This window comes from Staurois parvus, unplaced genomic scaffold, assembly GCF_062004578.1.
Source record: "Staurois parvus isolate SC_StPar_1 unplaced genomic scaffold, SC_StPar_1.0 ptg000025l, whole genome shotgun sequence".
Classification (NCBI taxonomy): domain Eukaryota; kingdom Metazoa; phylum Chordata; class Amphibia; order Anura; family Ranidae; genus Staurois; species Staurois parvus.
This window is the reverse complement of record NW_028317821.1, coordinates 23,992,410-24,016,648: the sequence shown is the minus strand read 5'-3', so window position 1 is coordinate 24,016,648 and position 24,239 is coordinate 23,992,410. Positions and strand designations below refer to the sequence as shown.

At 38.1% G+C, this 24,239-nt stretch overlaps 1 protein-coding gene across 1 annotated transcript in view; it reads left to right on the top strand.

Moving 5' to 3' along the window:
• MGAT4C (MGAT4 family member C) overlaps positions 1–24,239 on the top strand; it is a 156,804-nt gene that overhangs the window by 88,419 nt on the left and 44,146 nt on the right. Inside the window, exon 2 of the mRNA XM_089652410.1 lies at positions 1,440–1,507. The gene's annotated coding sequence lies outside the window, so the exon portion shown is untranslated. The remainder of the gene's footprint in view (positions 1–1,439; positions 1,508–24,239) is intronic.

Genomic DNA, 24,239 nt, shown 5'->3' with positions numbered 1-24,239 from the left:
TGCAAGGGAAGTTGCTCTTTGCAAAGGAACTTTTCCCAGAACTAAGTGAATGAGTTGAAGCTCTGCTGACGTCCATCATCCAGTCATGTGCAAGCAAAATGCTGTTTTTTTATTTTCCTTGAACATGATTGGACATTCTTTGCTAGAGAAAGTTCCCCACTTTCGCTAGGCTCTGGGCCAATGCAGACAACCTGTTTGCCTTAAGTAAATAAACACGTTAAGTTTAGGCCAGTGGTGTATTTCATGGTTGCCCCAGGCAACACAAGAATCTGCTCCCCCCCACCCCACGGAGAGAGCCTGACACCGACTAACACCCCCTTCCCCCATGAAGAGAGCCTGACATTGACCAACAACACCCCAGCACCCCCCCCCACCCAAGACAGCCCTCCACTACCACCACCCCCCATACACTGACAACCCCCCACCACCCCAGCAAAAGAGAAGACACCTTCACAGCTCCAGACATCCCCGGGTACAAGAGTCAGGCTCTGCATACACCATCAAGCAGCCTGCAGCCTCTCTCAGATCCCACCTGCTCCCCATGCTGCATGTGTCCCTTCTTCCATCCCTTCTTTTGGGGGGCAGCACTGCCCCCTGAAAAATGCTGCTGCCTCCCTGAAAAATGCTGTCCTAGGCAAATGCCTTGTTTGCCTTTTGGTGAATATGCCCCTGGTTTAGGCTACATTCACACCTAAGCATCATGTTTTCAAGCATTTTTCAAGCTTTTTCCAAGTGTTTCTGAGCATTTGTGGATCAGAATTTGCAGTTTTTGTCAGGTTTTTTTTAACTTAAAGGCATGGAGTGTTGCTAAAAAGGAGCAAAGAGCTGCTGTTTGAGCAGAAAACATGCGACAAACTGCTTGAAAAATTTCCTTTAAAAAAAACATGTTGCACTTTTCAGGCATTTTTAATGACGCCTATGGGGAAATAATGCTCAATTCTGCCTGAAAAGTACCTCATGTACTTTTTTGAGCTCAGTGACAAGCATTTTGCTACAAGTGACAAGACACTCAGATGTGAACAAGGGCTATTGAGAACAACATATTTTTGATGGTTGAGTATTTTTGAGCTTCAAGCAACAAAAAGCTCAAATTTGAACAGAACCTTAGGCCCCATTCCCACTTGAGCGTTTGCGATCTCGGGAAGAGTGGCACCATAATCTGATGTGGTTCTCCCGCAATTGTCCCGCAATTAAATCCTGAAAATCATGCTGCAATTACGGCAATTTACATCACGCAAAGCTTGCAGCTTAAAAAGGAGCAGGAGCTGCCTGATATCGCAAACGCTCAAGTGTGAACAAGGTCTTATAGTTGGGTTTTGATCCATGTAACAATGGCAAGCTGTAAATACTAAGCAACCAAATTCTATAAAAGTCATATTTTAGCATTTTTAGTCAACATGTTTATTTCATTTTATGTTAATTTTGTTTTTGTATTGTAGGGTGAGCGGCTGTGTATAATGAAATACCTTTGCTGAGTACCTGAAAGAACACCCAATCTACAATAAAGGTAAAATCTGTCAGCCTTTGCAATATGTTGGTAATAACTGTTCTGACATTTACATAACAAAATATGTTTTAGCCATTAACATACAAATACAAGAAAATGTGATATACTACTGAGTAAAAGAGACTGATAGAAGATTTAATAGAGAGCAGTTTCTTGTTTAAGATAAACATCCTGTTCCCACTGAAATCTTGTAGAAAAGAAAACAGATAAAACAGAAGAAAATTGTGCTACGGCTACGTAATGTTCTCTGAAATCTATCCAGTGAATTAACAGTGTGTACAGCAACTTTGTCACTTTTAAGAAAACTATTGTCTTCTTTACTGTTCCAACTTTATCTTTCTGTCCTTTTCTTTCCTCTCACCTCTCCCTCCCTGTACAAGGTTTTTGGTGGTAACTGACCCAGTTGTCCATGCCTTAAAGTGATTGTAAAATGTGTATATATATGTATATATACACACACACACACACACACAGGTGTACCTCGGTTTATGAATTTAATGCGCTCTCCAGGACATTTCGTATTGCGAAAAATTTGTAAACTGAAACACAGTTTCCCATTGGAATACATTGAAAACCAAGAATTAATAGCTTACTGAATACCTCATTCATAATATCTCACAAGTAGTCACTCTTTATAGTACATTGAAAACCAGTTAATCCATTCCGGAGGTCAGAAAAAAGTAAAAGAAAAATTGCTGTCACTATAGGTCAGTGCCAGTTTTTAAACTTAATTTTTTTTCTTCACTATAGCTCAGAGACTCAGCTGTAACTTTCCCCCCAGCTAAATGAAAGAAAGTTTCCTTTTAATTTATTTCCCTGAGTTAAAAGAAACAATGTTTCCTTTTAGTTTGTTTTCCCAGATAAAAGAAACAGAGTATCCTTTAGCTCCAGGGAAAGTGACAGTTAATTCTGTGAGCTTTAGTGAAGAAAAAAAAAGCTGGCAATTGCATTTAAAAATCGGTACCAACATACACTTCGTATTGTGAAAAAAAAATCGTAAACATTTCGTAAACAGAGGCATTATTTTCAATGGATTTTCATTCGTAAACAGAAAATTACTTTAACTGAGGCGTTCGTAAACCGAGGTACACCTGTGTGTATATATATATATATATATATTGCTGACACACCTGCAGGCTCAATCCCAAGCTGCACTGTCTGTGTCCATAGACACAGATGCTATGGCTTATGGCTCAGTGGGGTGAAGAGGCGTTACAGGTACTGGAACATTTTTTACCCTGATATAGGGAATGCATTAAGGTAAAAAATGTTTTGGCTTTAGATCCTCTTTAAGTCACTGGTCACACCACTGTGATTTAAAATAGAGCGGTTTGTGTGCAATTGCAGGGCAATTTCAGGTGCAATTTCTGAAGACTTTATTGCTACTTTTGAAGATTTTCAACGATTTCTTGCAATTTGCAAGACGATTTTCATTATATTCTATGTATGTGAAATTGCAACAAAACTGCAGAAAAAGTATTGCAAGAGCTACTTTAGAAATTGCACTGCAGCAAATCGTAAATGTTAAGATACTTAAATTCACTACATGAGATTCCAAGCACGATTTCAATTCCCAAATTGCACTGGTATGACCGAGCACTAAAGGTACCACTGCATGTGTAAATGGGATAGTTTGTAAGTCAGTAATTCACATGATGAAAGCTATGAACCTTTCAAGCGATATGCTATGTATTTGTGATGGATGGATCATGATGGATGGATATCTATTATGTTATTAGTTGTAAACAAACAGCAAGATCACAACCCCTTTAAAACATTGTCATTATTTACTGTATTTCAAAAAACAATTAAATGTTACTGGAAAACAGTTCCATAGATGTCCTAGTCTGACAATGAACTTTAAAAAATGTCCAATTAGTATGACTGACTTTCATCCAATTGTTTGCCCTGACCTGTACACACAAAACAGTTGGAATCTTCCGTGCCATCATTTTCATATGGATACCTTATTTTTCCTTTGTAGCGCTGTATTGATTGCTGGCTGGGTAGCAAAATTAGGCTGCTTATGACTATAATAAGAGACAGTTTTGATCTTCCCTGCAGGTGATGTGACAGTCTTGGGCATAGTGGGGTTGATTTACTACAGGCAAATAGGCTGGTTACATTGTAAGAGAATATGCACTTTTCAAGGAAAATATCCCTAGAGATAAAGCTGCCCATACATGGTTCCTGCTGAACCAGGCGAATTTTGATCCATAATGATTTTCTCCAGTTGATCAGCACCGCAGGCTATAGCTGGCAGCACTGATCAGTGTATTCTGACAGCAGGGAAGTCTCTTCACTGGAACACAAAGACACTGCAAGGAGGAATCTCCCATCCACATCAAAAGTGTGGATGGGGGGAATGTATTTATTTTTTTCATTCAACCAATTGGCTAACTTTTTGCAAGCCTTAGTAAATGAAATGCAGCTCTGCTGACTTCCATCTTACAATCACATGCAAACAAAAAAATGCAGTTTTTTTCTTCATTATTTTCCTTGCATGTGATTGGGTATTCTTTACAAAGTGAAATTTCACCACAGTCTGGGGAAAAATTGCTTTGCAAAGTGCAAATTCCCTTGCAAATTAAACAGCCTGTTTGCCTTTGAAAATCAGCATGTTGCTTAGCAGTCAGAGAATTGCTACGGATCTAACCCTGGTTCAGTACCTGTAACAGATTCCTTAAACTAATTGGTTATTTGAGTGAATTTATATTTTGGTTTGACAAATAACAAAAAACTATTACTTTTTTCCTAAAATATAAATGTAATTTATTGCTGCATAGAATATACTGTCTTTAAGCAGATGCCAGTTAGTCATTTATTGTCTTTAATTCTGCTGAATTACTAATTAAAGTATCTTTACTACTGAGCAAGTGCTACTTGAACAATGGATGAACCTCTTTTGTCCCCATGGAAAATTACTTAATTACATTCGTCCAGCTCAGAACTCAGATTCTATGTTCTAATGAACATCTTAGATAGTCTGCTGTAGGAAACAGCTCCACTAGGATTCTGTGTCTCACAGTTATCTTCAGAATGATGATAGGAAATCAAATAAACTGGATTTTAAATAGAAATGCAAAAGAGATCTTCTCATAATATCTACTTATGGGCAGACACTTACTAATGTTATCAGCTGCAAAATACCCACTCTCTTCAGTTTAAATTAAATCAGTCTGTGTATAATGAATACTTTAAGCTTTGCTAGTAGTTTTCAGTACAGAAACTTACTCTCCTAGGAATGAAATGTAAGATGAAAAACAAATCAAAACAAAAAATATCTGCTTAGTAAAAAAGAACATCATCAATAGAAAACAGCTGTGGTTTTTTTAGTAAGGGAATTTCAGCTTTAGCATTGTTCATAAGTGTTCCAGATTTTAGATCAATAAACATAAATATATAATAATAACAGGATATAGTAAGTGTATAGAGTTTCCATGGAGTTTATAACACAGGCTTGAGTAGCCACCTTGCCCTAAACAGGGACTACTAGTTAAATTTATCTTTAACCTAGCTAATTTGTAGTATATTTGGTCAATTAGTTTTTCCAAAGTTCAATGCAGCTGTAGCTCCCCCCTTTTGCAAGTAGATGTCATTGGTACCTTTGGCATTAGTATGATGAGATGCAGCAAAACTGGGTTTGGAATATGTATACTTTCGTCAGCCAACCAGAAGGAGTTTCCTAGCTACTGATGCATGCATGCTATTTGTGCATGGGAGCAAGTATAAATACTTGGGGAGATCAAGTGATCGGGTCCTCCTGCTCAGACCTTGATCTAGTATGGGTGTGTGAAGAACTGGTGTGCTGAGTAGGCCTGAAGCCTAAGACCTATCCATGTGTTCCAGGCTCTGCAATTGAGGGCCTGTCTACGTACATGAAGGAATTGTTGAAGACCTGAGGTGAACGACCCAAAGTCACTCTACCATAGGCTGGAAACTGTGGAAGAGACTGGGAAAGCATCAAGGATAGACTCATCCGTCCATGTCTTGCACTTTACTGTTAGTTGTAGTTATTGGAGACAGCTGTTGCTAAGATAGTATAGAACAGTGGGTACAGCTTAAAGGCTCTTTTCTGAACTGCTGTCTACTTTTCTAATTTTTGAGGTGTCTGCTATTCTGTCTACTTTTTCTAGGGTGTCCTGTGCCCTTACCCCTCTCTCCCAGGATTATCTTTCTGTGAGCAATAAACACACTTTTATTCAGCATTAAAAGTGACTGGAATCCATTTTTGTACAGTTGGCTGGAATGCACCATGCCTAGCAAGCTGCACCCTGAGGTGAAATGTCATCCCACCACCACACCTTTGGGTGTCAGGGGGGTACTACAATAGGATAAGTTAAAAATATGAATTCTTTTATAAATTGTTTGCATAAGAAGTATTCAGGGAATAATGAATGGTGTTATAGAACTGAAACTTATGATTAAGTCATGCATGAAATAAAACTGAAAGAGAAAGTGAGTACACCTACCTCAAATTCTATTGGCAAGCCAATGAGAACATCCATAGTGAAAGAAGTGGAGTCAAATAGCTAATTGCTGTCTATTTTCTAAAAATGAGCATTTATCAGGGGGAAATTTGTGAAAATGTTTTTTATTAATAACTGTATTCATAGTACTAATATTTAAAGCAGTCATTAATAAACGATGTAGTATAATAAATGTTTGGGGGTTTAAAAACCATGGAATAATAGGTTTTGTTAATATCCATGGGTCTAAAAGGCCCATTCATATCTACTGTCTGTGTTGGTATGATGCATGTGATTTCAAAACACGGTAATATGGCTACAATGTTTTTTCTGTCATGGAGAGCTATAACATTTGCCAAGAAATTCTCTGAATAAATACAAATAATTTCCCTTTCTCTCTATAATCTTATTGAATACATACAATATGGGCATTATGTTACAGAGTCAAACCTGCCTTGAAAAAAAAATGCTTGTCTATTGTCAGGTTTTACAGGAAACACTCTGTTCCTATTGCTATGTTAAATAACTACATGAACTAAAACAAAACATGATAGATAAATAATAATGATATGTAAATAATATGTATTGTCTGAAATACAACAATCTTTCGAGTGCAAAGAAGGCTATAGCTGTAAGCAACATATTTGGTTGATTGGTGAGGTGATGTAAGGATTCAGCAGGAAATGCCGATATTTTTAATTTCTCTTTGAGAATGCATATTAAACTCCCCCTTAATGTTTTCCTTTTTTACTTATAAATTTATATGCATATAAAACATTTTATATATATATATATATATATATATATATATATATATATATATTGTGAGAACTAGCATCAAGGGTAGAGCTTTAAAGTACACTGCCACTCGCTTTCTTGTTTTTAAGGGCCATTTTAGCCCAATTTTATTTAAAAGAAAGTTCCATACATTCAAACATAAATAATTTGGCTCACATGGGTTTTCAGCATTTCACTCTTCCAAATACAGACTTTTATCCTCCTGGCTTATAGATACAATCCTGCCGCTCTGGCCTTCCACTTCGGGCTCACATCTGTCTCCTGCAGACTCTTTTCTAAATGGCTCTTTCAAGTACACAGCTAGCAGCCCCTTGCTGGTCTGGCTCCTACCTCTCCTAGGTGGAGCCCTCCTGACTCCTGTGCAACAATCTCCTATCTCCCGGGGTGGAGCCCAGAACTATGGTTAAGCCTCTACAAAAAGGCATGCGCACACCTGTGTAATCAGTGTGCTGGCTGTTCACAAACCCTGGACCCAGGACTGAAGATTTTAGAAAACAATAAGGATTCAATTCCTCTGCATTAGGCAAACCCCTTGGTGCCCCTCAACCTGCCTGGATGAGAATCCTGAGTTATAATCCTCATTTAGACTCTGTCAGGGTACCGCATTACCACATATCCCCCCCCCCCTTTGTTTTTACCCCAGAGGGGTCAGGCTAAACTCTTTAATTTGGCACCTCTGTGCCAGCTATCACCCACATGAGCCATCTCTTTCAAAGGGAAACTTTATTTCCCATCTTATGAGATGGCTTTCCTTGTGTTCCCTTTCTACACTGACTTGGGCTCTATAAAGACACCATGCCTTTTTACGGGTACGCTTCTAAAAGTGTTTCCTCTCTATTTTCCTTGGGGCCACACCAGTCATCTTACCATTAAGAAACTTACAAACCTTGGCATCTTTCTGAGGATGAGGTCGACACCTGAGCTTTAGGTCTCGGATAACATTAAAGCCACAAAGCACTTTCAACAACCATTTTCCCTTTACCACTGAAGGGGTCACGCTTTTAAACACAAAAAGTGTGAGCTGTTTATTGGGGTTACATTAGTCCCTCTTTTCATCCTATGTACGGGCATCCTCTTACTGTCCAAACTTAACTTTGCTTGTTTCCTCACGTACACTGCATGCTTAATTTTGTCAGTTTTGTCACTGCCATTATCAGATGACAGCAATGTCCTACTCTCTTTCTGAAGGACAGACCAATTGTCTTGCCCTTCAGATGTTTTTATATCAGGGGACCTCTTTAAAGATCCCAAATTCCTTCACATTTTTCCTCTGGGCAGATAAGCCATTTAAAGTTTCTCTTCCCAGACTACCCTCCTGAACCTGTAGGGGGCCTAATTCTAGTGCAGTTTTTATCTCAACTGTGTCTGCCATATTATTACTCACGTCATCACATTTTCCAGGGTTATCAGCACGCATGTCCACTTGACCTTCGGGTCTATCGTTATTCTTATTGTCACCCATGGAAACTAAATGATCAACAGTTATCAGTGCCTTGCATTTTTCCTCATGGTAAAAAAAAACACACATTTATCAGAACTCATTTCAGTGTTCGCAGCATCTGGAGACCAAGCGCACACACCAGAGTGGTTGTCTCCCATGGCAACGTCACTATCCACCAACTCCACTGGCACTTGACCCTATTTCAGCAACTGTCCTGACACCTGACCATCATAACACAATTCCACATTTGGGTTGGTGACCCCAATTACTTGATTTGTGCCATCTGACACTTCCACCAACACTAGCTTGTTTGGCTTCACATTTTTCATTACCAGATCATTAGATCCTTTGTGGGTTGTGGGCACGACCTCTGCAATGTGCTCAATCTCACTTGGCCCTTCCATTTTGGGAGGGACCCCATCTGCAGCAACAGCAATTGATCCCTTGTCTAGAAGTTTGCTCTGAAGTCCCTCCATTTAGCACAGCAGAAATTGTGTGTGCTTCCCTGTTAGAAACAGAGGTTCCTTTTAATAAAGCCAACAGAATTTTAGCTTATCTATCCCAGTCTACTTTTTCTGTGCTCCAATCAGAGATACTACGCAGTACCCCACCCACTGCCAGAGGAGGCACAGGACAGAGTGGCTCAGCAGCAGACACATTGCATATATCACTTTTGTTCAAACTAAACTATGGCAATATGTTTTTAACCATAACAGGTTGCAACACCACACCCTCACCACTGTACTCTGATGGCACTTCATTAAACTCATGAACACTTTCATACATTCTATTGTCAGTACTGACAGATTTCGTTAACCCATTATAACCATGAGTATTTTGCAATATTTCATATTTAGTTTTAGCATGGTGCCTCAACCTGCCTGGATGAGAATCCTGGGTTATAATCCACATTTAGACCCTGGAGGTGTACCGCACTGCCACATTATATATACAGAAAATATATATATATAGTAGAAGGCGCCAAGAATACATCGTGAAAGGCCTTATTTTCGTTCCTTTTGAGAGGTTCTCAGCCCTAGCTGAGATATTTCAGGGAAATGCCGACAAGAGGGGAAATTGGTTAGCAGTTTCCTCTGTGTTTGTTTAGTTTGTTATGGGTCCCTGGAGTCTAGTGTCTTTAAGAGTTAATGGGAGGGATGAGTCCCCAACCTCTCACCCCAGGAGCCCAAGGGTTAATGGCCTCATCTGGGAGGAGAGGTGTGTTAAGGGTATAGCCTTCACCTAGCAGGGGGCCTGTGTGAGCTGTGTGTGGGAAGACACATAGCTGAAAAACAGTGTCTGCTCCTATACTGTTGAGCCATTTTTACTGGAGTTGCTATGTGCTGTGTTTGACCCTCTAGGAAAGGCGAGAACACAGCCCTGGAGTGACAGTTTTGTGGAATGACCTATTCTGTAGATGGCGGTAAGTCCTGAAGATTATTTTGGGTTAAGGATTGTTTTTTTGTCTGCTCCAGACTGGGGTTTGAGCCCCTGTAGAGGCTGAAGGACTATTACCCCACTGCTGGGACAGTTTTATTTCTTTTTGCTGCCAGAAAGTTGTTTTTGTTATTGTAATATGGAAAAATAAAGATGGACCTTTGTAGGATATTGCAATTATATATATATATATATATATATATATATATATATACACACTGTATGTTATTCATGTTATTGACCAAAAGGATAGCCAAGGACTCCTTACTATGTTAATTTATGCACAAGGTAATTACCTTACCTTTGTTATGTTGGGGTTAACCTCTTTTTGGATAAATATGTGGAGAGTCAGGGGGGCGTTTCAGAGCAGATTATTTGCAAATCAACCAGCATTGTAAAATGCAAGTTTGATTAGATTTGGAAAGGTCTTAAGTATTCATAGTGTACTTGTTTATGGTGAAGAGAATTTCAATGTGGGTGTCCTGTCCACCTTTGTACAAGGATGTTGAAGATAGCAGTTTTGCCATAAACAAGACAAGGAGTATCTATTTAACTTTTTAATTAAAATCTATGCATACAGCTGTTCTAGATCTAGACACATTGTTTGAGACACATAAGATCAACATGAAACATAAAACGAACCAATTAGATTGCTGGACACTTTGGTCAATGAGAGAGGGTGTATATTAGGGAAGATTTTTTGGTTGAGTTGTGTCAAGAGAAAGTGGTGTCAGGAAAAAGGGTGACAGGAGAAAGTGGATCCTCTGAAAGTGTCTGATGATTGCATGAATATTCTAAGTACCCTGTCATCTGCCTTGTCTGTACCTCTGTTTTATGGATTGTCTCTGAGCTGATTAAATGCATCTCTCTGGAAAAGAACTGTGGGACTAGTTGTTGCGGGAAAATACATTTATAAATACACTCGTCATCCTCCAATTGAGATAAGACAACAACCTTGATATTAAATGGCGCAAGTGTGAGCAGTATCCTCCAGTATATACATCTCTTATTAAGTTCGTTTTAGTAGCTGCATAACCTGTAGATAGTTGTTCTCAGTCAGATGATGATGATTATGAACAGATGAACACATCCAGTTCACAATCTAGTAATGTTTTTTTTTTTTTCAGAAAAGTAAGAATTTTCACTGTGCCAGAATCCCTGCATTTAGATTTGCCCAGTTTGTAATAAATAATATATTCAATAATGAGTGAATCGGTTTGATGTGGGCAGTATGCCTTCCTTCATTGTCTTTTATTCTGTTTTATTGCCTTTCAAATACATTTCAAAGGATAAATTAATCTTTCAGAACATGATACATGTTTCACCTGTATTTAGGGTGTAACATGTTCCAGCTCCTTCAGCCTCTCTTCCCAATCCTCCCTCAATGTTACAGTGAGTGGGGGGTCCTCTCCCTGCACCTGCTGTCACAAATCAAAAATATGAAATCCATCCATGTTAATGGATAGACTACAACTACATTCATCCCCTTGGGTTGATGGCTTGTAGTTCTGAATGAACTGCGAGTATGCTGATAAACGCCTTTCTAGTTCATTCACAAGTCCTGCATCTTTGTAACTGACAGCCTACAGTATATTAAGGTATGGGTTGAAAGTAGCTATTTTTTATTTTCTTTTTTACAAATAGTTACTATAGGCTTTTTTTTCCTTTTTACTTAATATTTTTAATAATATTCCTGCTTGCCTTGATGTTTTCTTTACATTTTGAAGCTTTAGCAAAAGTTGTCTGCTACACCTTCAAATGTTAGTTTGTAATTATATACAGAGTTTGTAGTACTTTATGATTCTTCTTTTAGACCCTAGATATTTTAGAAAATATCCCATATAATTGGATGTAATTTACACTATTTGTATGCAATAATTACAAGACCATTTTTATGATTCAGTATGGAATATAAAACATTTTACCAGTGCTTAAAGGAAACCTTTAGGGAAATGTATAGGCTATCACCACTGACATCCCCAGCTGAAAATTCTAGTTTCTTGGCTGTCATGCAGATACTTTGGCTGCATTATTTTGATTCACTGGGAATCCAGAACAATTATATATGGAAAGCCTAACCACAGATACATCTCACTTCTTATATTTTCCATACATTCTGCCATGTAAGTAAACATTTGCTAACATTTATTGTCCAACTCTCTCCCTCCTCAACCCCATAGCACTGTGTTTCTCAGTGGCTACCTCGATACTACCTTAACCCTGGAATGAATGATGACCATTACCATTGAATTCCTTCTTCCAAGAATAGGCAGTCATGGCCATATCCTCTTGCCTACAGGAAGTGCAATCATGATAGATTGTATACTGGGAGTCCTACAGGTGCACATACAGTACATTTCACTGCTGTGTGATGTTTGCTGCATAGTTCTTTTCTGGCCAAAGGCTGACACTGGAGAATAGCGTGGAATAGCTATGAAGGTCACAAGATCACTACAGTGGAAAAATGTAAATGGTAAGTTAAAGAGCAAAAATGATCAGGATCTTGAAGGAAGAGGAAGGAACTTTTCTGCTTTCTGAGGTTTAGTTTTCCAACATGTTTGACTTTCATATGCTAAATTCCCACTTCAGGTCAGACACTTAAAATGTACTAAAGTGAGGCACTTTCAGGCAACTAACATTTTCAGACGTATGTCAGCAATAGCAGCCCCTACGTTTCTGTTTTAACATATACATTTATTGTACATCTACATTGTACACCAAAGCTTGACTTCTGATTAATTTCAGGTAATTGCAGAATTCAGTAGCTAAGTGGTTAGCACTTCTGCCTAGGAGCACTAGGGTCATTGGCTCATGTTCAGAGTTTGCATGTTCTCCATGTACTTGCATGAATTTCCTCTGAGTACTCCAGTTTCCTCCCACAATCCAAAGACATGCTGGTAGGTTAAATGGCTCCTCTCTAAATTGGCCCTAGTATGTGTATGTATGAATGTGCATTAGGGACCTTAGATTGTATGCTCCTTGTGAATGTACATTATATATGTAAAGTGCTATGTAAATTTATGCCACTATATGTGTACCTGTGATAAATAAACTTCTGTAGAGCAAAGTCCTGGCCAATGCTGTTTAACTACTGAAAATTAATAGATGACACACTCCTGAGGACAGGAGATAATTTTTTTCACATGTACTAAAGGGTGCGCAAACATTGTACTGTCTTAGGAGAAGTGTAGTTCACAAAAAAGTGTGCAGAGAAAATAAAGTTGGCACTGTACTACATGATCAATGTAACCAACCACAGCATCACAAAGCGAAAATAATGACTTCAGTTTGGATCTGACTCTCCCTTTCCTCTGACACACTGTTTGGATGTGAGAGGAAAGAGTGAGTTTTACATGCTGATCACTAGCAGCACACGTGTCACTGTCCACTAGAACCACTGTAAGCAAGAAGCAGTGTCCTGACCACCAACCACATCAGTACCAGTATCATCCAGTACTACAGTGACTTGATCAATAGTTACACCAGTACTAACGTAAGCCACAACCAGTATCTTGATTGCTAGCCAAACCAAGAACTAGTGAAATCTAGTAATAGTGTAAACCAGCACCAATGTCTTGTTCACCAGCAAGGGCCAGTACTAGTGTCATCAGGTATTTGTGTCAGTCATAATCTGTGTCCTAATCACAACCAGGCAGTAACAGTACCAGTTTTGTCTGGTACCAGTGTCAGTCAGAAACAGTGCTTTGATGATTTCTGACATGTAAGTGTGCTGCTTTTAATAAAGGTGTTTTTCAGTCAATATTAACCTCAGTGCTCTGCTTTTTGCTATTTCCAGGTTGATTTACTAAAATTGGAGAGTGCAAGATCTGGTGCAGCTCTGCATATGAACCAATCAACTTTTTTTTTTGTCAATTCCTAAATGAACAAGCTGAAGTTAGAAACTAATTGGCTACCAAGCACTCCTGCACCAGATTGTGCACTCCCCAGTTTTAGTAAATTAACCCCATTGTCTTTATCACTGTCAGCCACCACCAGTACCAGTGAATTCTACAGTAGTTGCAGTGTCAGTCAGAACCAGTGTAATTACCAGTAAAATTTAGTGCCACTATGAGCAACAGCCATTATCCTGATCACTGCTTGTCACAGTAGCATTGAAATCTAGTATCAGTATCCAGATTACCAGCATCAGTACCAATGTAATCAGGTACCAGTATTCCTGATCACCAGTCTGCACCAGTACCAGTATTATCAGATACCAGCATCAGCCAAATTCCCTGCCCTGAATGCCACTAACAGTAGTACCAATGAAGTCTAGTACAAGTGCCCAGATTGCCGGCTAGCAGTACTAATATCATCAATGTCATGAAGTACCAATGTCAGTCAGAACAAGTATCCCCAGCCAGCAACAGTGTCATCATGCACCATTTCTAGCCAGAATCATTGTGTTTACTACCATTCTCAGTGGAATTTAGTACCTGTGTGAGCCAGAACCAGTGTCCTAATAACCACCAGTGCAATTTCCAGTAAAATTCAGTGTCAATGTCAGCAACAACCATTGTTCTGATCACTGTTAGTCACAGTACCAGTGAAATCTAGTACAAGTGTCCAGATTGCCAGTCAGCATTAGTACCAAAGTCACAAGGTAACCCTAACCCTAACCCTAACCGTTACATAATTAGTCTGGCTGAAAAAATACAAAAGTCCATCCAGTTCAACCATTAAAAAAAAAGTTATAATCCTATACCCACAGTTGATGCAGAAGAAGGTAAAAAAAACCCAGCAAAGCATGATCTAATTTGCTCCTGCAGGGAAAAAATTCCTTCTTGATCCCCCCTGAGAGGCAAACGGATGTTCCCTGGATCAGCTTTAGCTATAAATGTTAGTAACTAGTTATATTCTGTGTATCTAAGAAACAATCAAGGCTTTTATTAAAGCAATCCACTGAGCTGGCCAGAGCCAACTCTTGAGGGAGTCTATTCCACATTTTCACAGCTCTCACTGTGAAGAAACCTTTCCATGTTTGGAGATTAAATTTCTTTTCCTCCAGACATAAAGAGTGCCCCCTTGTCCTCTGTGATGACCTCAGGGTGAATAGCTCTACACCTAGTTCACTATATAAACCACTGATGTATTTGTTGATCATATCCCCCCTTAATCTCCTCTTCTCAAGAGAGAATAAATTCAGTTCCTCTAATCTTTCCTCATAGCTGAGCTCCTCCATACAGGTACCAGTGTCAGTCAGAATCAGTGTTTTGATCACCAGCCTGCATCGGTACCAGTGTCATCAGGTACCATCATCAGCCAAAAACGTTGTCCTTATTGTCGCCAGCTAGCACCAGTGATATTATTATCTAGTACCAATGTCAGACAGAAACAGTGTCCTGATTGCCACCAGCAGCAGTACCAGGGTCATTTAATACAAGTGTCCAGATTGCCAGCCAGCATCAGTACCAGTGTCATCAGGTAACTGTCTTGGAGCAAGCTGGATGTCTGTACACAGGAGGATTCCCTATACTGATTGTTAGCATAAAAAACTGTGTACTTTGAACAACACCACTTTGCTATCAATTTGATGTGGATGTGAAGATCCCCCTTCTGCCCATTCTGCAGTGATTTTACTTGTTTTATAATGGACGTTTAGTGGTGAGCACTATATTTTTCCTCTAACCCATTTAAGCTTTTATGCATGGTGGATTCCAGAATGGCTGATTGAGTCTATATACCACTGAGACCAAAATTTTGGTGCTACTATCACTGAATTACTGAGAAGGGTTACTATCGCTGTCTGAGACTGTAAAGTTCCTGTTTAAAGAAATGTGTTTTTTTACCTCTGTGGTGATGGTCAAAAATTTAAGGTGAGAGAGTGCCCAAAGGGGGATGGTAGAAATTTGTACTTACAATTGCTCAAATGATCACAGATATGAAGCCATTGGATCTGGATTGGTCACCGAATTTAATATAGACTATATATGATGTTTTGATGCACTATATTTTATGTGTAGAGATTTGAATTGTCCACAAAGTTTTATGGACATATATTTTCTCTTTCACGTGTATGCACTATTGCAGTCAATGCTTTATAGTATTGTATTATATTTATTAAATTAGTTCAGCACATATATACACAGCTACTAGCCTCAGTCAGATCCAGTGAATACAATGGCCATGCACACAGTCTGAATTTACAGTACCTCTGTGGTAAATGCAGTCTATAAATATATATTATATATATTTGCTTTGCAGAAAAGGTTGGATTTTTATACATGTGATAGAGCACTCAGAGTGTTACTTGTCGGTTGGGACTGTAAGTATGAACTATTCCTATGAAAACATGCATGTTACCTACAGTAATTAAAACTTTTTTTTAGTCCTGAACATAATAAAGAAAACATACAAAACACTTTACCTTTAAAATTAAAAAAAGCTATAAATTCATTCATGTAAAGTAGCACTATGGATCTCCTCTATGAAATTCTTGGCATTTATATTTGTCTAGATAAAGTATAGTAGAGAGCACTTTAGCTACTGAATATACAGTATATTTATTTGTATTTAAAATTAGCCACTTAAAATTGACCACAGGGCTATGTCACATTAGTGATTCTGTTGCTGGTGAAAATTCATGCAAATGGGGTAGGTAAAAAAAAAAACCCTACAACCTACTTCTTGTGTCGCTCTCTTGTCAGATAATAGAGTGAGACATTATTCCCTTGTTGACAACTTACATTCTGTAACATTTCTATCAACAAGAGACTAACACGTTTCTCATTTAGCTATCAAAAGGAGCTACACAAAGAAGTAAGTGAGCACAGCTTTTTTAGCAACTCTGCTGCTGGTGATTTTTGCCAGCAACAGTGTAGATAGTGTGACATGAGCCTTAGCATTCATGTATTTATGAGAGTGTTAGTTTGAACACCACAATTGATTTGCTATAATTGTTATTCATTTTGTTAGGTATGGCAATTCTTTTTTGCTTGTTCATATTTTAAAAACTTGGGAATCATTTTTTTAATTTGAAAACAGTGTTGGGATAATAGGCACCTCCATGACCAGTATAGACCTGCAGTAGGCATTAATAAACACCCTTACTGATTCTTAGACAGTATCTTTCTGTAAGCTGATTAACACTAACAAAACTATGTGATAGAAGTATTTAAGGTGTAGTGCTTACCTCTGCAGGAGCCACTGGTGATGATGGGTACTCTGTTCTCTGCCACAATTCTATAACCTGCTTTGTATCCACCGACACACCCGATTATAGGTTACTCACAACTGTGTAACTGTGTAGCAATAATATTTTACTGCTCTATAATAGTACACAGGAAATAGACCAAGAGGAACTTGAGAATTAAAAACTGAACACATTCTGGAATGGTAAGCAAACACAATGCATAGAACAAATAACCAGGACAACAGAATACGTTAGAGTAACTGATGGGCAGGTTAGCCTCCCCTATGACCATTAACTTACGCCAATTGACAATAAGCCTAAGTCCCATTAAAATAGTCCTCCCAGTATCAGTAAGAATAGAATCAACTGAAAACATGAATAACATAAAAGAAACCTCACTGTAATTCTTAGCAATAGGTACTCAAACAATGTTCCTGGGTGCACGCTAAGAGTACAGCTCCAATAGCGGGTGGGATGTATGGGTTACTGGCAATGGGCTATCCCTGGTGGTGTCTAAAGTGCCTAGCACCTATCTGTCAATGTTAGCCAGCTGTTGTTGGGGCCCTTCTGTAAGGTGGTGCACATGTAAAGTGGTCTTTTTAATGTTGTTCACCAAAGATAGTTAATGGTCTGTTAGGTAAAAATTTGTCACTATTGCATTAACTGTGGGCAGTAAGGGATTAAACTCTAAAGCTCTTCTCACCAATCCTGGCATGCTACAGATCCAGTCTCATACGCTTGGAGGTCATTTGACCCAGCAGTCTCAGTCCTCATAATTGGCTGCTCATGATCACATCCTCATGATCAGGTCCTCTTTGAGGTGGGTGTCCGCAGCATCTAAATAGCAAGTTCTTCTTCCCTCTGATTGGCTCACAGCAGCTACTTGCAGGAAATGTTCAAAACTATGGTGCTACTGGGCCTCCACCCCCCCCCCAAAAGAAAAAGGAGTAAGGCTAAAGGGAAGAAGTGGAAAATTATATACAGTCACTGTAGGTGATGGTTTCTGCTACCCTGAACCAGGTTCTGAGTAAACCTAATGCACATCTGCAACCAAACGAGAGAGGGCACCACCATCTGTGGTGGTGCCCTCTCTCATTTTCTTACAACAGCTACTTGCCAGGGCAGGGTGGGGGGAGTAGGAGCAAGCAGGGGAACATACAGAGCTGCTCCAATGCTCACACAGCAGGGAAGTTGAGGATGGCAGGTGGCTGCTGCCCACACAGCCTCTCTGTAACATAGCAGTGGAAGGCAGAAGAAAGGGAAAATGGGCACAGAAGTACACAGCTCACTCTTCTAGTAGTTGTCCAAGCAAAACAGCAAGGAGTGGATGGGTAGAGAAGCCCAAGCACTCCTCATTCCATTGGCAGGCGCTACAAAGGGAAAAAGGGTAATAATGAATTTGGCATGCACTTTGGGACTCATTATTCTATCACAAAAAAATATCACATACATGTTATATAAACACATTTAATTACATTTTTGTTTAGGATCCACAGCCATCAAAATGTTACCTCAAATATCATTTTCACAAAAGAGTGCTGAAAGTGCAGCTGATAAATCATAGACATGAATGAACTAAATGTCATTATGATTGCTTAGTTACATGATATTTCTTAAAATGATTTCCATTTTCAGACAGCATGTGTGCTCTGTTCATTCCTTAACAATGTCTCCTGTCCAAGTCTATGATACCAATCTCCGCTTCTATTATTCTACTGTCATTTAGATTAGAGTTTGCCAATAGAAATAAGCGGATATTAGGCTTTTATTTTATATGTTCCTGCAGAGATTTTGTTCCTATCTTTTGTATACTTTTAAAACTTATTCAGTTCTAATTTAATTATTGGCCCAGGATAATAGGATTACATATGGGTGACATGACATTTCAAAGTGACATGTTTAGCTGTTGTTGCATATCTAGTTGACAATTTCATTTCTGTGTTGTTACAGTTACTGATAAATTAAAGAAGGTTTTCTTTTTGAAATCCATGTCAAATATCAGAGTTAATTACATTTTTGCATGTGTTAATTAAGAAAAAGGGAAAAAAAAATGTTTTAAAGTCAATAATGGAATTTTGAACTCTATGAGAACACATCCCGACTGATATTCATCTAAATTAAAAAAAAAAAAAAAGAAACTGGCTTGCTGTAAAGAAAATTGGTATTTAAGACATTAAGATTCTATAAGCAGAGTCTAGGAAGACAAGAGAAAGAATATTTTTTATGTGTTTTCCACAGGGTTTCTATGCCAACTGATGACAGTGTGAACAAATAAGAGCCTGTATCTTTTTGTTTTGGAAGCACCATAGGCCCTAATAGAGAACCTGTCTCTCTGCATACTTGAAAGTAGATGGCTTCTCCATTAGGTATAAACAGTATGCCTGGCTCATTATATCAGTGAAGAGCACAGAAGTTCTACTCAAGCCTGCCTAAGGGCTGTGAAGGAGGTCATTATTGGCAATGTATACAGAAAGGATGAGGAGGGCAAGAGATGGTAGCTGACCCCAGTTTTATTAAATGTATAGGGTATTAATTTTAAAGTGTGAGTGGTGGAATTTTATCTGGCACCACATGACACAAAGAAAATCGAGAGAGAGAATTAATTAGACTTTTGAGGTACCACTTTTCTATGAAATTATATATATAATATTATTCATAAATAGAATACATCTCATAGATAGAACTCAACATGTTTTGCAGCTTGTAGCAGATGCTGCTTCTTCAGGAGTATTATAGTGATCTCGCTATAATAACGACTTATATACATAAAGCGCAGCACTTAATAAAGTGACAAATAACATGTAATTTTTTTGTCACTTTTTTGAATATGAAAAAATTAAACAGAATCATTTTTTTTTTCAGTTTTGTTTTTTTACATGTGTTTTTTAACACTTTTTCTTTTTTTAACATTTTTTTTACAATTTTTCTTTTTTTTGCTGTTACAGTGATGATCACTGTAACATCAATGTTTTACACTGTCATGAATGGGTTACATTCATAACAGCTGTGATTACTATCGTGTGCTGTGATTGGCCCACAGCTATCACATGGTACAGGGTGCTGTGATTGGCCTAGAAACCATGTAATAGCTGTGGGCCAATCACAGCATCACTATAGGAATCACAGCTGTTATGATTCATTTATAACAGCTTTGTTTAAATTGTGATCATGTGATCGCATAGCATTCACCTGATCCCCTAGCCAATCAAAGCAGCCGGGTACCAGAAGTCACAAACTGCTGTGTCCAGTAGACACAGCATACATGGGATACAGAAACAGCATACAGAAAATATATTCTACTACTAACTTTGGTTTTATAATGTCACCTTCTCTTTGTCACTGATTGCAACATAGGAATATGACCTAGTTGTCAGTTAAAGGTTCTTATATATGTGGACGTAGGCCTCCTCAGTTTTGATACGCCCAGGGTTGAACATCCATCTTCAACTGCAGGTATCTGCGATGTGTGGATACATGCAAACTGCTAGGAATGCTGTCAGTCTGTCATTATGTTGTACAGGCCGAGCAGCTTCTGCTGTTCACATACACCTGTCATTCCAGCTGCAATAATCTGCCTATTCTTGTCACTGAAATCTAGTGTAGTTTGGAATTGCCTTTATGAAGGAGGCCTTACAATGTGTAGCTATTGTAGATGTCATCACAACACAAAAAAAAGTTATTTAATGTGTTTTGGGGGGGGGGGGGGGGAGAACCCTACTAAGCAATTTATCAATTGTGGGCCTAAAATTTTGATTTACATATCTTAGCTCCTGTTCTTTATGTAATGATCAGTTAATAGATATAAGATGCACACCTGTGTACAAGGATTGGACAGCACTACTGTGGAAATCAAGGGACGCCTACTGTGATGAATATGAATGTCAGACCCCTGCCCTTCTCACCAACTCGTGACAAAGGACTGTCCGATCTCACACTGCTCTGTCACTTACCTAACAATGCCACTCTCAGCTGAACCCTGCACAAAGATTTTCCAGCTCGTGGGACCACAATCTAGGTGCCAGAAGCCTGTGCATGATTGTAACTGGGTTAACTCTTTAAACTCCAAACTGCCACCAGATAATTTTTTGCCTATCAACCCTTCACAATATTAGCAAGAACAAGTATGAGTAATAAATGTCTGTACCCACACTATCACCACAGACAGGTATGTTCAGAGATTTATCATATACTGTACAGTAGCACTCTTCAAGGGACAGGGATTCTTTTAGTTTGCATTAAAAGCCTTAGAGACAATTTCAATACTTTTCAAAATAGGCTTGAAAAAGTCAAAATGGTGCAAATAAAATATTGATAGAAAAAGGGTGTTACAAGGAAATAAAGAGATAAAAAGGCAGCAGAGAAAAAAAGGAGTTGAAAATTAAGAATACTTAACAATGTCCTGGTTTGTAGAGTCTAAAGGATAAGCAAAAATTATACAGTGGCTCTCACTTATCCAGTAAGGTGTTCCTTAGTTTGATGTTAAATGAGAGCTGTCAAAAGGTCTTGACATACCCTTTTTCTGTGGTATCAAAGGGGTGTTGACAAAGACCATCTGACCAATCATCCGATTGAAAGAGTGGTGGCTGGGAGATCACCACATTTATGACCACATCCCTAATACAGTTTCCTATAAGTATTCATGTTTCTGAATGCCTACTGTTTACAGTCTGCTAACATGAACATTATTATCCAGCATTATACTTCATTTCCAGGGATAAAAAAAACACAGAGTATCTTGGATTGGTCTATCACCCAGGAGGTAGGAGACTGCTATCTCACCCTCTGTGTGTGCTAGCTTAGTCATGTATGACAATGATTTGTTTGGTATGATATCCCCCATTCAAATATATACTTAATATTAATATGTCTTGTTCCTGTTTGATTTTATGAATTGTGTGTGGATTTTGTTAAGTTGTGAATTGGGCAGAGGTAGCCCATTCCTGACTACTTCTGGGTAGACATTTTAGTGGCATGCTATGTCTTCTTAGTGCTTTAATTAGCCTACAAGCCATGGGTAACAGAACTGAAGGATTTTGTCATAGTTTTACGATAGGTCAGGAAGAAGTGTTAATCTGTAGATTTTTTTATCATCAACAGAAACTAACAGACATACTGCCAGGACTTCAATTAGCTGTTTACAGTTCTGGCAAAGGACTGTGCAATGGTATCTGCTGTCCCAAAGTTGAGATAACAGACTCTTTTGAAGTGTGTTAAATGTTAAGGCTATGAATTCCACGGATTGCAGGAGGAGAGATGGGATAAGATCACTGGTCTCCTGACAAATATGGCTGAGACCTGAACAAGATGGCTGACACATACAGCTTCCATGTGCCTAATGTACTACCGTTACACCTACCTTTAAAATTTCTTCAAAAAATCCCAATGTGTCTCATCATTTTAGAGATGTACATGGAGGATATATGACTTCTTTTTCATTTCAAGATATTGAAAAAGTGCTGCTGAATTCTAGGGGAGGTGATCTACATAGAAAACCATAAGATAGAAAACCCTGTGGATTTTTAGATTTGTAGACGCAATTCAGTTATATGGAGATGACAAATATTAAGTATTGGGAACCAGAACAAGCCAAGCTGCATGTTTACCAAGGTAATGTATCCATTGGAGATAAAGTAACTATCCAATGGGTGTACACACCAGAAGAAAAAATATTTTTAGTGGAGTAGGGTAGAGTTACATTCTTCAGTTTTTTTTAATTACTGAATGCATCCTGTCAAGAAAAAGAATTTCTATCCCGGGACACAGACAGCAATAAAATCCTGACTGAAGTTTGAACCCGTTCCTTGTTTTTTCAAAACTAAAAAAAATGTTTTGGCTGAAATGACACTTTAAGTCTTCTGTCAAGGAATCCTATACAGTAGTTACATTCAATTTTTGTTATCATTGACCATGCATTATCTAGTATACTAGGAATGCAATTTATAACCTTTGCAACTATCTCTGGGATCTAAATTAAAAAAAAAATGTCTGCAAGAGAACTGGGGCTGGTTGGTCAATTATTAACAGTGTCTGCCAGTGTGTGGAAATCCTTATGACACCTTTTGCAGCCTTCATTGCTATTTTACATTGAATGTAAAGGATTGCTCTTTTCTATTGCAAGTCTCAGCATATGTACAGTATAGGCAGTGCATGCTATATGAGGTTTGTCAGTGCATGATCAAAACATAACATCCAGGGTCAAATTTAACAATGTTGCAGGAGAGTTTTATGGACCGTGTTTTGTCAGTGCTCCTGTGTGAACACTATTTGAATCCATGAGAATGCCAATGGAAATAAAACAACCTGTATAACATAATTTGTTCTACAATGTTTGACAAATGAGACATATTAGCTTGGAATAATGATTTATTAGAACACTTTGAGACTTAAGTCAAGTAATAAATGTTAGTATAAATATAAAGTGCTATTTTATTTTTGCAGATTGTCCCATTAATCTTGACAACAAAATAATGTTTCAAATACAATACAATTATTTACAGATGCATTTAAGGCTTTTGTAAAATTTGCAAAGGAATAAAATGAACAAATCTTCCACAAATGGTAGTAATAGCTTAGGAGTGCAGGGAAATTAAATAGTTCATTAGGACTATTAAAACAAAGTGTAAAATTGTGTAGTGCTCCCTCCAATACACTGATATCCTATTGTGATATATCAAGTGCAAGAGTTATCCACATATATCTAAGTGCCTCTCAGTGCTCATTAAAATTATGATTATAACAACTAAAAAGCAAAACATGAATAATGAAATAAATAAATACAAATACAAATTAAAATTAAGTTCCATCAACATAATCCAAAAATGTGTGCTCACATTGTGTCTATTAGTGAAAAAACTGTGATAAGGCTCCTCTAGTTGTCAAACCACCACTTGGTTCCTCCACATCCTACACCACGTGACTTTCAAATTGAATGCCCACCTTCAATGATGGACCTCTTAAGCTATAAGAGGTCAAAAGCAGCTTATTTAGGATAGCAACAATTTTCTATAAGCAATTCCATATACTGTAGTGATAAATCAACAAACTCCTCAGAGCAATCACTATGGTTAGAGCAATTGTGACCAAAATAAAAAAATAAAAAATAAAGTGAAAATATGTTAATATGCCAAAAAATGTGCATGTAACTATAGGTTACAATACTGCTGCATACAGTCTATGTGTTTCCACATGTGCCAATCATAACCATATACTGTATCAATAAGTGCCAGGCAGTACTATATACAATAATGTAATAATAATCCTATATTATCAAGAAATGTGTCTACATTAAAACATAACAAAATCAACTAAACATGTCCATAATTCTGTATCAATAAAGGTGCTTCAATTAACAATCAAGTACCCATTTATTATTTTTTTTCTCTTGTATTGTACACTTATCGATCTGTATAGTGCACAATCCTTCACGAACAATTTAATACTCTCACCTTATCATCT